Source organism: Entelurus aequoreus, linkage group LG08 (assembly GCF_033978785.1).
Source record: "Entelurus aequoreus isolate RoL-2023_Sb linkage group LG08, RoL_Eaeq_v1.1, whole genome shotgun sequence".
Lineage (NCBI taxonomy): Eukaryota > Metazoa > Chordata > Actinopteri > Syngnathiformes > Syngnathidae > Entelurus > Entelurus aequoreus.
Window position 1 is genome coordinate 30,125,530 of NC_084738.1, and position 13,769 is coordinate 30,139,298.

Consider the following 13,769-nt stretch of genomic DNA (forward strand, 5'->3'; position numbering starts at 1 on the left):
ACCCATCCCCATGTTCACCCCCTGGGAGGTGAGGGGAGTAGTGAGCAGCAGCGGTGGCCGCGCTCGGGAATAATTTTGGTGATTTAACCCCAAATTCCAACCCTTGATGCTGAGTGCCAAGCAGGGAGGCAACGGGTATCATTTTTATGGTCTTTGGTATGACTCGGCCGGGGTTTGAACTCACGACCTTCCAGTCTCAGGGCGGACTCTCTAACCATAAGGCCAGTGAGCAGGTTTTTAGGAGCATAAGTGGCAAGATGGACGAAATGTGAGCAGACTTCTTTGACAATCTTAAATCCGTTGTCAAAGAAGAGATAGCGGCTGTTATGGAAACATTCGAGGGCCTTCTCTCATCCCAAAGCGGGGTCGTCGCTGGCCTGGAGCTCGCTGCTAACGAGCTAAGCAGCATCCGTGCTAGCGTAAACAAGCTAACCGCCTCTGTAGATTTCCTCTCTAAAATATGCGATGATCTGGAGGGCCGCTTAGGGTGGAATAATGTTCGAGTGGTGGGCCTCCATGAGAGCTGTGAAGGCCTCCGTCGGACTGAGTTGACCGCTCAGGTCTTGCAGGATGTGCTAAGGGTCCATGACAAGCCCATGTTGTAGGCTGACCATATTCTGAAATTAAAAAAAGAGGACATACAGGTATATGCATGCCAAGGCGGGGACAAGGTGAAAATTTGCCAATGATACTCGAATTTGCTTTATAAATAATATATTTATTTAAATAAAGCAGTTTTCTCCTCTGTTGACAGCAGTGTTGGCGCTAGGAATTTTCAAAATGGGGTCCCAGGGTTGGGGTTGTGGATATGGCAGTTTGTAGTGACAGTTCAGTTTATGGGCAGGGTGTGTATGAGGTAGTGCAAAGGGCTGCAGAGTAATGAGGTGCAAGGCAAGGGGTTCGGCTATAAGCCGCCTACCGGCCCGACCAGAGCAGGTGGAGTTCAGGGGTTGAGAGGTGGAGATCCTTGGGCTCAGGCTCAAGGCCTATCTACAGCTCGCCATCCAAGACTTAGGGACCTGGCCTACGTAAACACAGGACCCGGAGTTCAATCAATGTGCGCACATAAACATCAACATTAATTCATCTATTGTTCGACCTTCAATAAATAAGTTACACTCATTATTATCATTATTAGCAATAATACTGCTAACATTAACAATATTAAACCATCCCATGTATGTACAACATAACAAACACGACAGTACACAGTGTTGTCACTATGACGGGTGCAACATAAACAATATTAAACAATAGAAAATAACAGTGACGTCACTATGACGGGTGTAACATTAACAATATTAAACAATAGAAAATAACAGTGACGTCACTATGACGGGTGTAACATTAACAATATTAAACAATAGAAAATAACAGTGACGTCACTATGACGGGTGTAACATTAACAATATTAAACAATAGAAAATAACAGTGACGTCACTATGACGGGTGTAACATTAACAATAACAGTGACGTCACTATGACGGGTGTAACAGTGTTCATTCATTGTCTTTACCGTAGCATAAAAAGTGCACATGGCCTTAAAACGCCACAACACTCAGTCACCATGTAAGTACCCAAAATAAAGACTCGAAATAAATATAAATTCAATGGGATCAGAAACATTGGAGGAAACGGGATTAAAAGCCGATGCTAACCGCCCATAGACAATACATGGGTACGGCTAGCAGCTACTATTAGCAAACAGATTCACTTACCAACTCGGCTTAATAACACTCTCTCGTCGCAACTCGGCCCTGATGGTCGGCACCTATAAGTTTACAATTAGTTGTAAAATGTTGGACGGTTTTTTTTATGATATGCAGGCCAACGACAACTTTAAAACATACCGGCTTCAGATGTGCCCAGGCTTAGCCACCGCACCTGGCAGCCATCTTGGGACGGTGGATCATATAGAGCGCGATAGGCTGCAGCGGGTCACGTGATAGGCTGCAGCGGGTCACGTGATAGGCTGCAGCGGGTCACGTGAGCGCGTGTGTTAAACTCGTGAGATTGAACGTGGAAACGGCGCAGGTAATATGAGGGGATGCCATGAGAGGAAATATGTCTTATTTCCCACCCGCGTTACACGCACGCCTCCACACTTTGTTTTGTTTAACCCCTTCTTAACTCTGGACGTACATTGAAAATACCCGGTACACGCAACCCTAACTCAAAATGCCGGACATTTGAGGCATTTAAGAAACCCCGCCCGGACACCCCGGACATCCCCGCAAAAGAGGACATGTCCGGGGAAAAGAGGACGTATGGTCAGCCTACCATGTTGCATCATGCTCACTGGACCCTGCACGCTAGGCCTAAAGATGGCAAACCTCCTCGGCTGCTCGTTGTACGAGTGAAATTATTTCAAGTCCGGAACTAGATTCTACAAAGGACAGGTGAGGCTTCTCCACTATCCTATATGAGCAAGAGGATTTCGATTTTTTCCCAATTTGACTTCGACCGTCGCTCTCAAACGAGCCGCCTTTGCTTCGGTGAAGAAAAAGCTACACTCCTGTCCCAACGTGAGGTTTGGACTTCTCCTCCCGGCACGTTGCAGATCACTTTATCCAACGGCCAGACTCACAGATTCGAGGACCCAGTACTTGTGGAGAAAAATATCAAAATGGGAAAACTTTTAAAATAAAGTTCCCCAACCTACAGTATATCTGTTGGAACAAAATAAAAACCAAATTCATTTTCTCAGAGGTTTTAATGTAAAGATAGAATTAATCAACTTTAGGGTCAAAGTGTTTCCAACATAAAACCTCTATTAACTATGCAGAACATGCTTTAAGTAGCATTTCAACATGTTTAGCCATCCTACAATTAAAAATACAGTACACACAGAAAGTATGTTACAGCCTTAAAATAAGTTTGGTCCTTAAAATTTTACAGACCCCATAATTGCAATGTGAAATTGTTATTTTATTTTTTTATTTAACACATTTTTTCAAAATAAAAATAATTAAAAAATGCATGTACATAATTATTCACAGCCTTTGCTCAATACTTTGTTGAGTCTTTTTGAATGCGGCAGTTTTGCCCGTTCCTCTTTGCAGTACCTCTCAAGCTCCATCAGGTTAGATGGGAAGCATTGGTTTCCATTCGGAATGTCTCTGTACATTGTACATTACTTCATATATAGTAAGACACACGGTTGTCGGCCTATTTGGTTATCAGGTGCCATTTTGGGTGGAATTTGTGCATGTCACAGTTTGTTTTGTCTGTAGAATGTGTCACAGACCAATACACTAAATACTGGCGTACAGTTTTTGACATTAATGATCACTTGTTGTGCTTTCGTTACGCCACAAAACTGCTGCAAAGTGTAGCAAATCTAAATTTTAGCTTTAATCAACCAGACCTTGAATTTCTTGAAGAGGAGCATTTATTTTATCTCTCACAGACCATTCATTATTTGATGAAATGCAGAGTCAAGGACCAAGAAACATTGGTAAGGAAGACAGAAGATGTGTTTGAACTAGTCTTACTGAGAACTTGAGAACTGACAGTGTGTGTGTGTGTGTGAGTGAGACAAATCCATCCAACCATGCTGGAGTGTCTGACAGCTGCAAGGTTGTGCAGGTGTGTATCCTTCCACCCCCGCCATATTATCCAAGACCTCTTAAAGTCGCTGGATTGCCCCTCTCCCCCGTCCTCCACATCTACAGACACACTGTTCTTCCATTCTTCTTCCAATGTCTGCACACTGCTGAGGGCTCTTATTTGATTAGCTGTGATTTGCTTTGTGAAGCACTGAAGCATTTGTCTCACCGGGGGAGCTATACACAGGGCACACACACACTTTGACAGACATGTGGGTGGGCGCTGTATCAAATACACTCAGAAAAAACACACACATACAAAAACAGGATATATGCAGATATGGATTCAAATTGTATCCCTTCTTAATAACATGGTATACAAACACAAACACAATTATGCATTGTCGAGTCCAGGTGTCCCCAAACTTTTTGACTCAGAGGCCACATTGGGTAAAAAAAAAAACTGGTTGGGGTCAGGCTACCCCAGCTAGTTGAGGGTTCCAAGTTCGATTCCAACTTCCGCCATAGTCACGGCCGCTGTGTCCCTGTGCAGGACACTTCACTCACCTTGCTCCCAGTGCCACTCACACTGGTGCATGAATGTGAATGAATGTTTGGTGGTGGTCGGAGGGGCTGAGAGTGCAAATGGGCAGCTACGCTTCCATCGGTGGTCCCCAGGGCAGCTAGCTTACCACCATCAATGTGTGAATGTGGAGGGAATGAATGATGAATTCTCAGTTCTCTGTGGAGCGCTTGGAGTGTCTGGAAACGAAAGCACCATATTAATCTAATACACACACACACACACACATTATATATATATATATATATATATATATATATATATATATATATATATATATATATATATATATATATATATATATATATATATATATATACTGCGATGTGGCGACGTGTCCAGGGTGTACCCCGCCTACCGCCCAAATGCAGCTGAGATAGGCTCCAGCACCCCCTGCGACCCCGAAAGGGATAAGCGGTAGAAAAATGATGGATGGATGGATATATATATATATGTATATATATATATATATATATATATATATATATATATATATATATATATATATATATATATATATATATATATATATATATATATATATATATATATATATATATATATATATATATATATATATATATTTATATTTATATTTATATATATATATATATATATATATATATATATATATATATATATATATATATATATATATATAGTAACACGTTAGTATGGGGAACACATATTCACCATTAATTAGTTGCTTATTAACATGCAAATTAGTAACATATTGGCTCTTAATTAGTCATTATTAAGTACTTATTAATGCCTTATTCTATTATGCAACAAGTAAGCCATTAACTAAGAGTCTTCCCTCAATAACCTCAGAATTATTGTTTATTAGTAACCCTAACCCTAAGCCTAAGCCTAACCCTAACCCTAACCCTAACCCATACTTGCCAACCCTCCCGGATTTTCCGGGAGACTCCCGGAATTCAGCGCCTCTCCCGAAAACCTCCCGGAAGAAATTTTCTCCCGAAAATCTCCCGGAATTCAGCCGGAGCTGGAGGCCACGCCCCCTCCAGCTCCATGCGGACCTAAGTGGGGACAGCGGCGACAGTCTGTTTTCACGTCCGCTTTCCCACGATATAAACAGCGTGCCTGCCCAATCACGTTATAACTGTAGAATGATCGAGGGCGAGTTCTTGGTGTCTTATGTGGGTTTATTGTTACGCAGTTTCATTAACTTCCTCCCAGCGCGGTAATAACACACAACAGCAGTCATGTTTTCGTCTACCGTAAAGCAGTTCGTCTGCCGTAAACAGCAATGTTGTGACACTCTTAAACAGGACAATACTGCCATCTACTGGATAGTCTCCAGAACACTGAAATTCAAGTATTTATTTTATTTATATGTATAATAAAATATATATATATATATATATATATATATATATATATATATATATATATATATATATATATATATATATATATATATATATATATATATATATATGCTCGAGCGCCCCCCGCGACCCCGAAGGGAATAAGCAGTAGAAAATGGATGGATGGATGGATATATATATATATATATATATATATATATATATATATATATATATATATATATATATATATATATATATATATATATATGAAATACTTGACTTTCAGTGAATTCCAGCTATATATATATATATACATACATATATAATATATATATATATACATAGCTAGAATTCATATATATATAATATATATATAAATATATATATATATATATATATATAGCTAGAATTCACTGAAAGTCAAGTATTTCATATATATATATATATATATATATATATATATATATATATATATATATATATATATATATATATATATATATATATATATATATATATATATATATATATTTGAAATATATATGAAATACTCGAGTTGGTGAATTCTAGCTGTAAATATACTCCTCCCCTCTTAACCACACCCCCAACCACGCCCCGCCCCCAACCACACCCACGCCCCGCCCCCGCCCCACCCCACCTCCTGGAATCGGAGGTCTCAAGGTTGGGAAGTATGCCCTAACCCTAACCCTTATATGTTCCCCTAGTGTCCAAATAACACTAAATTAAGTTTTTGTTACTTTAATAAGCAACTAATTAATGGTGAATATGTTCCCCATATTTTTTACCATATATATATATATATATATATATATATATATATATATATATATATATATATATATATATATATATATATATATATATATATATATATATATACATATATATATATATATATATATATATATATATATATATATATATATATATATATATATATATATATATATATATATATATATATATATATATATATATATATACACATCTACATCAACAATATGATTTGTCTGAGTGGCTGGACAAGACAGATTGGAAAATAAAATAAAAAATAAAAAATCAATTTTACATTTTTTGAATTGATCAAGGATTGTTACAAATAAGAATCGCGAAAATATATATTTTTTAAAGGGCCAGTTTGTGGATGCTGGCGAGCCAGATGCCGTAGTATGAGGACCCCGAGTCTAATCCAACAATAAGTGTCTTCTTTAATAGTGACGTACTACACCTGCTTGGTGGCTATGACATCACATGACCTCATCCTACATCCTATCAGAAAGTCATGTCTAATTACGTAAGCATGACAGTAGTCTGACACCTTATCTGGCAAGTCCTGATCACTCCAACACGCACTTTTCAATAATGAATGTGTGTGGGTGTGTGTCTGCATGTTTGAAAACGACACCTAGAAACCTCAGCCTGCATCACGGTAGATAAATGGATACATAGATTCATTGTTTGTACTAGTAGAAGCAAATATTCAGTAATAGTTTCCCTAAGAGTACACTTGCCTCTGTTGGATGATTAAAACACTCGCCCGTCGACAATCACGATCTAAGGGTTTTATATGCCAGCGCAGCGTCTCACGCGATTGTTAAGAGGACATCTTAGATGTGTGATTCATGTTTGCCATTTATTCTCGTCCTAGTTGCTATCTTTTGCAGTTTCACTCGTGGTTGACTGCTCGTCCCACGTCAATGCTCTTTGTTTTTTTTTATACTCTACTTTGTCCCTATTAATAAAGGGACTTTCTGCTTGCACACTTCCTGCCTTCTCTGCATCCTGGGATCACACCGTCAACTGCAACCATGCGCCGCTGTGACAACTTGTTCCTTATCCCACTTCTGACATTATGTGAAAGTTTAAAGAAAATCCTCTTAAAACACACACAAGCAAAAACAGTAGATAATGCAGTAAAATTCATCCAGATCAGCCCCAAAATCTAATCAGTCCCATTTCAGGTTTTCCTAAAATTCCATAAAAATGTGACCATAACTTTTTCAGGTTATTTTGTTAACAAACTAACAAACTAATAGATCTAATAGATAGACCTAACAACAACGATTACATTATCTCTGTTGCTGTTTTTTCTAGTAGCACATGTGCTACTAAATCCAAAACATTAAGAAGGACATCAATAATCTTAATAAGGTAATACATCAAATATATACAGCATATATTATATTTTTAAAGGTGGCTAAAAAGAAACACAAGGTCTTAATCATGTCTTTTGCGGTTATTGCTATGTGAGTAGTATTGTGATTATTCGCAGACAGAATATTTTTTATCTTTAACATGTGAAGCGTGGACAGATCATTTACTTTTTAATACTATTAACATGGGAATTGAAAATGAATGCATTTTATGCAAATGTTTGTTTATAAAAACATTGTGCTCTACACAAAATGGACACAAACACTCTTTTACACACACGCACACGCACGCACGCACGCACACTTTCTCAGACATTCTTACCACTTCTGACACAGACTCACTTACTCACCAAACCTACTCTAACTATGAAAAATGCCACACCAGTCTGCATGCGACTTTTTTGGACTGCCCCTCTGTCAAGACGTGGACTATGGCGGGGTTTGTTTTCCCGAGTTGCAAATAAATTGGAGCGGACATGGCTTGGAGGTAAATACATTATTTAATTTTACTATAAACTACAAAAAAATGGTACAAACAAAAGGTGCGCACGAGGCGGAGAACAAACTTGGCTATGAACAAAACTAACACTTAGACAGAAACTATGGACATGAAAAACTACACTTACTGTGACGTGAAAACAAATAAACACTTACTGTGACCAGAAAGAACGGCATGAACTATGATAACAGGTAACATGAGTACCATGGGTATCCTCAGATAAACAGGGGTAATGTCGCCAGGCTGACTTCCTGGCAACAATCGGCTTAAATAATATGATTGACAACAGGTGCGCGAGTGCGAAACGTGAAACAGGTGCAACTAATGGTCGTCATGGTGACAAGGCAAGGGAGTGAAAACAGGAACTAAAAAGTGTCCAAAAACCAAGCAGAACATAACTAAACAAAACATGATCACAGACAAGACACCCTCGTAATCTGCGATATTGACCGGTCTATGTGAAATGTATTGAATATTCCAATTAATATATTTGTGTGCAGAGAAGTTCCATGAATCCAGAGGTTGTTTATTCCGTCCTTGTTGAAATGGTCAAGCAGCTGTGTGGTGACTCTGAAATAAGAATGTAACAATCAGATCACATGAAAACAGCTAAGACAATATACGTCATACAGGGAAATGCATTTGTAGACAATATGAATTGCCTGAGCGGCTAGGGAACACCAAAAAATGGATTAGATTAGAAAAGACAGATTGAAAATAATAATACAAAAAAAATGTTTTTTCCAGCGGGCCGGATGTTGGACTTTGGCGGGCCGTAATCTGCGATATTGACCGGTCTATGTGAAATTTATTGAATATTCCAATTAATATATTTGTGTGCAGAGAAGTTCCATGAATCCAGAGGTTGTTTATTCCGTCCTTGATGAAATGGTCAAGCAGCTGTGTGGTGACTCTGAAATAAGAATGTAACAATCAGATCACATGAAAACAGCTAAGACAATATACGTAACCGTAACCGGCCCGCGGGCCGTAGTTTGGGGACCCCTTATATAGTCCATGATAAGCGCTAAATAAATGCAATCCATTATCATTAGTATATGATTAGCTACTGACGTAACACGACGTGACTCACATTTCGACATGTTACCATTGTAGCTGACTACAATGCCATGTTGTCTTACATTTCGTGTGATTCAACAATCATTTAGAAATAAATAATGTTTAATTACCTTTTCCTCCTTTTGCCCCGATGTCCATGAACTGAAACGTTGCATGTGTGCGGTGCAAACTCGCAATGGAACGAGTGCTCCAGGCTGCTTGGCTGTCGGGAGGAGAAAGGCACCGCTGTGTGGCCGCTCAGGTGCCGCGTCCTGCGGGGGAGACCCATGGCTGCAGCCCGACCCTTGTTGCATTGAAAGTGTTCTTATATTCTCCGCTGAAGCCCTCAAATTATGAAGTGGAGCTCCCGCCTCGGTTAAGCTACTTGTCGGCAGACATTTTGTCCACAACTTGGCTTTAAAAAAAATGAAAATAAACTTGTCTGGAAAGGAGCGGGGATTATACCGGAACCGGAATGCAACATCGCTCACACACACTAGTAAGATGCTCTTACACATAGTGGTAAAATGCTCGTATACACAGTGGTAAGATGCGCTCATACACATAACTGAAATCTTTGCACACATACTACTGAAATGGTTGTCCCTCACACACACGTGTAAAAAGCACACACGCACACGGGTGAAATCCGTTTATACATACTAGTGAAAAATAATTCCAGGTATGTGTGTGTGTGTGCGTGAGACAAAAACATTTCAGTAGTGTTTATAAGAGTTTTTCAGTAGTGTATGTAAGAATGTTTCAGTAGTGTTTATAAGAGTGTTTCAGTAGTGTTTATAAGAGTCTTTCAGTAGTGTTTATAAGAGTGTTTCAGTAGTGTTTATAAGAGTGTTTCAGTAGTGTATGTAAGAGTATTTCAGTAGTGTTTATAAAAGTATTTCAGTAGTGTTTATAAGAGCATTTCAGTAGTGTTTATAAGAGTGTTTCAGTAGTGTTTATAAGAGCATTTCAGTAGTGTGTAAGAGTATTTCAGTAGTGTTTATAAGAGTGTTTCAGTAGTGTTTATAAGAGTGTTTCAGTAGTATATGTAAGAGTATTTCAGTAGTGTTTATAAGAGTGTTTCAGTAGTGTTTATAAGAGTGTTTCAGTAGTGTATGTAAGAGTATTTCAGTAGTGTTTTTAAGAGTATTTCAGTAGTGTTTATAAGAGCATTTCAGTAGTGTTTATAAGAGTGTTTCAGTAGTGTTTATAAGAGCATTTCAGTAGTGTATGTAATAGCATTTCAGTAGTGTTTATAAGAGTGTTTCAGTAGTGTTTATAAGAGTGTTTCAGTAGTGTTTATAAGAGTGTTTCAGTAGTGTATGTAAGAGTATTTCAGTAGTGTTTATAAGAGTGTTTCAGTAGTGTTTATAAGAGCGTTTCAGTAGTGTTTATAAGAGCATTTCAGTAGTGTATGTAAGAGTATTTCAGTAGTGTTTATAAGAGTGTTTCAGTAGTGTTTATAAGAGTGTTTCAGTAGTATATGTAAGAGCATTTCAGTAGTGTTTATAAGAGTGTTTCAGTAGTGTTTATAAGAACATTTCAGTAGTGTATGTAAGAGCATTTCAGTAGTATTTATAAGAGTGTTTCAGTAGTGTTTATAAGAGTGTTTCAGTAGTGTTTATAAGAGTGTTTCAGTAGTGTATGTAAGAGTATTTCAGTAGTGTTTATAAGAGTGTTTCAGTAGTGTTTATAAGAGCGTTTCAGTAGTGTTTATAAGAGCATTTCAGTAGTGTATCTAAGAGTATTTCAGTAGTGTTTATAAGAGTGTTTCAGTAGTGTTTATAAGAGTGTTTCAGTAGTATATGTAAGAGCATTTCAGTAGTGTTTATAAGAGTGTTTCAGTAGGGTGTGTGAGAGAAAAAGATTTCAGTTGTTTATGTGAGAGCATTTCAGTAGTGTATGTAAGAGCATTTCAGTAGTGTTTATAAGAGTGTTTCAGTAGTGTGTATAAAATAAAAAGATTTCAGTTGTTTATGTGAGAGCATTTCAGTAATGTATGTAAGAGTTAATTCTAAATAATGTCCCTAACGGCCCCTCATAATATTTAATCCTACCCCTTTTCATATCATAGCAATTTTATCCTATTTCCTTATTCTCTGTAACAGAACAGTGAATACATAAATAATTAATATACTGTACCATAAGTAAGTAAGCAAATATTAAATACATAAATAATCATTATCTCAAAAACAAAAAAGGTTCAAGATGTTCATCATAATTGTTTTTCTTTGTACTTTGTGAACACTTGTAGTTTCAACAGTCTCTTACACTGAATCATATTGGCGCTTTGTTTGATTTATTTGGTTAATCCATTCCATAATTTAATTCCACATACAGATATGATAAAGGTTTTAAGTGTTATACGAGCATACAAATGTTTTAAATTAGATTTTCTTCTAAGGCTATATTTCTCCTCCTTTGTTGAAAAGAACTGTTGTACATTCTTGGGTAGCAGGTTATATATACATAATTTACATAATAATACATAATTTTAGCAGTTTGCAAATGCACCAAATCGTTGAATTACAATATTTGTGATTCAATAAATAAATGGTTTGTATGTTCTCTATATCCAACATTATGTATTATTGTAATTGATCTTTTTTGTAGCACAGTTATTATTGTGTTAACTTTGACAGCCCTAACTGAAACCCATTCACCCAATCTCTACATCCTCTTTTTATCTCTCTCATATCCTCGGTTTCTCTATCTCAACCCAACCAATCGATTAGAATGTTTCCCTCCATTCACAAATTGCCCGCTCATGTGTAGTTTAGCAGGTTTTCTTCAATGGAAGCGAGGTTCTAGACTTGCTCTACGATTCATTCTAATAACAACTTTGGACAAATCATATTAGGCACCTTTGATAGTATAGCATGCTGACTTTTGTGCAGCTGGCATGGGATTAATTCTCAGTCAATGTAGCGTTCACTAACAACCTGTTCTTGAGTGGCAACCAATTGAAAGTGTGCTAGACCTCCAGCAGTAATCCTTTAACAGGATTTGTAGGAAGTATGGACTGATGGATGTTATATATTGTGTTGATTGATTTCAAACCAATGTATAGTATTTGTTTCTACTTGCATTTACAAACCCTGTTTCCATATGAGTTGGGGAATTGTGTTAGATGTAAATATAAACGGAATACAATGATTTGCAAATCCTTTTCAACCCATATTCCATTGAATGCACTACAAAGACAAGATATTTGATGTTCAAACTCATAAACTTTATTTTTTTTTGCAAATAATAATTAACTTAGAATTTCATGGCTGCAACACGTGCCAAAGTAGTTGGGAAAGGGCATGTTCACCACTGTGCTACATGGTCTTTCCTTTTAACAACACTCAGTAAACGTTTGGGAACTGAGGAGACACATTTTTTAAGCTTCTCAGGTGGAATTCTTTCCCATTCTTGCTTGATGTACAGCTTAAGTTGTTCAACAGTCCGGGGGTCTCCGTTGTGGTATTTTAGGCTTCATAATGCCCCACACATTTTCAATGGGAGACAGGTCTGGACTACAGGCAGGCCAGTCTAGTACCCGCACTCTTTTACTATGAAGCTACGTTGATGTAACACGTGGCTTGGCATTGTCTTGCTGAAATAAGCAGGGGCGTCCATGGTAACGTTGCTTGGATGGCAACATTTGTTGCTCCAAAACCTGTATGTACCTTTCAGCATTAATGGCGCCTTCACAGATGTGTAAGTTACCTATGTCTTGGGCACTAATACACCCCCATACCATCACAGATGCTGGCTTTTCAACTTTGCGCTATAACAATCTGGATGGTTCTTTTCCTCTTTGGTCCGGAGGACACAACGTCCACAGTTTCCAAAAACAATTTGAAATGTGGACTCGTCAGACCACAGAACACTTTTACACTTTGTATCAGTCCATCTTAGATGAGCTCAGGCCCGGCGAAGCGAGTGCGTTTCTGGGTGTTGTTGATAAACGGTTTTCGCCTTGCGTAGGAGAGTTTTAACTTGCACTTACAGATGTAGCGACCAACTGTAATTACTGACAGTGGGTTTCTGAAGTGTTCCTGAGCCCATGTGGTGATATCCTTTACACACTGATGTCGCTTGTTGATGCAGTACAGCCTGAGGGATCGAAGGTCACGGGCTTAGCTGCTTACGTGCAGTGATTTCTCCAGGTTCTCTGAACCCTTTGATGATATTATGGACCGTAGATGGTGAAATCCCTAAATCCCTTGCAATAGCTGGTTGAGAAAGGTTTTTCTTAAACTGTTCAACAATTTGCTCACGCATTTGTTGACAAAGTGGTGACCCTCGCCCCATCCTTGTTTGTGAATGACTGAGTATTTCACGGAATCTACTTTTATACCCAATCATGGCACCCACCTGTTCCCAATTTGCCTGTTCACCTGTGGGATGTTCCAAATAAGTGTTTGATGAGCATTCCTCATCTTTATCAGTATTTATTGCCACCTTTCCCAACTTCTTTGTCACGTGTTGCTGGCATCAAATTCTAAAGTTAATGATTATTTGCACAAAAAAATTTTTTTTAATCAGTTTGAACATCAAATATGTTGTCTTTGTAGCATATTC

At 37.9% G+C, this 13,769-nt stretch overlaps 1 long non-coding RNA gene across 1 annotated transcript; it reads right to left on the bottom strand.

Annotated features, from left to right (window-relative positions):
* Positions 1-754: 754 nt before the first annotated feature.
* LOC133655057 (uncharacterized) lies at positions 755-1,907 on the bottom strand. The gene is made up of 3 exons (XR_009826931.1): positions 1,851-1,907; positions 1,719-1,771; positions 755-1,024 (listed from the first exon to the last, which is right to left on the bottom strand). It is a non-coding gene; the product is annotated as an uncharacterized LOC133655057 (long non-coding RNA).
* Between the last annotated feature and the right edge of the window lie 11,862 nt (positions 1,908-13,769).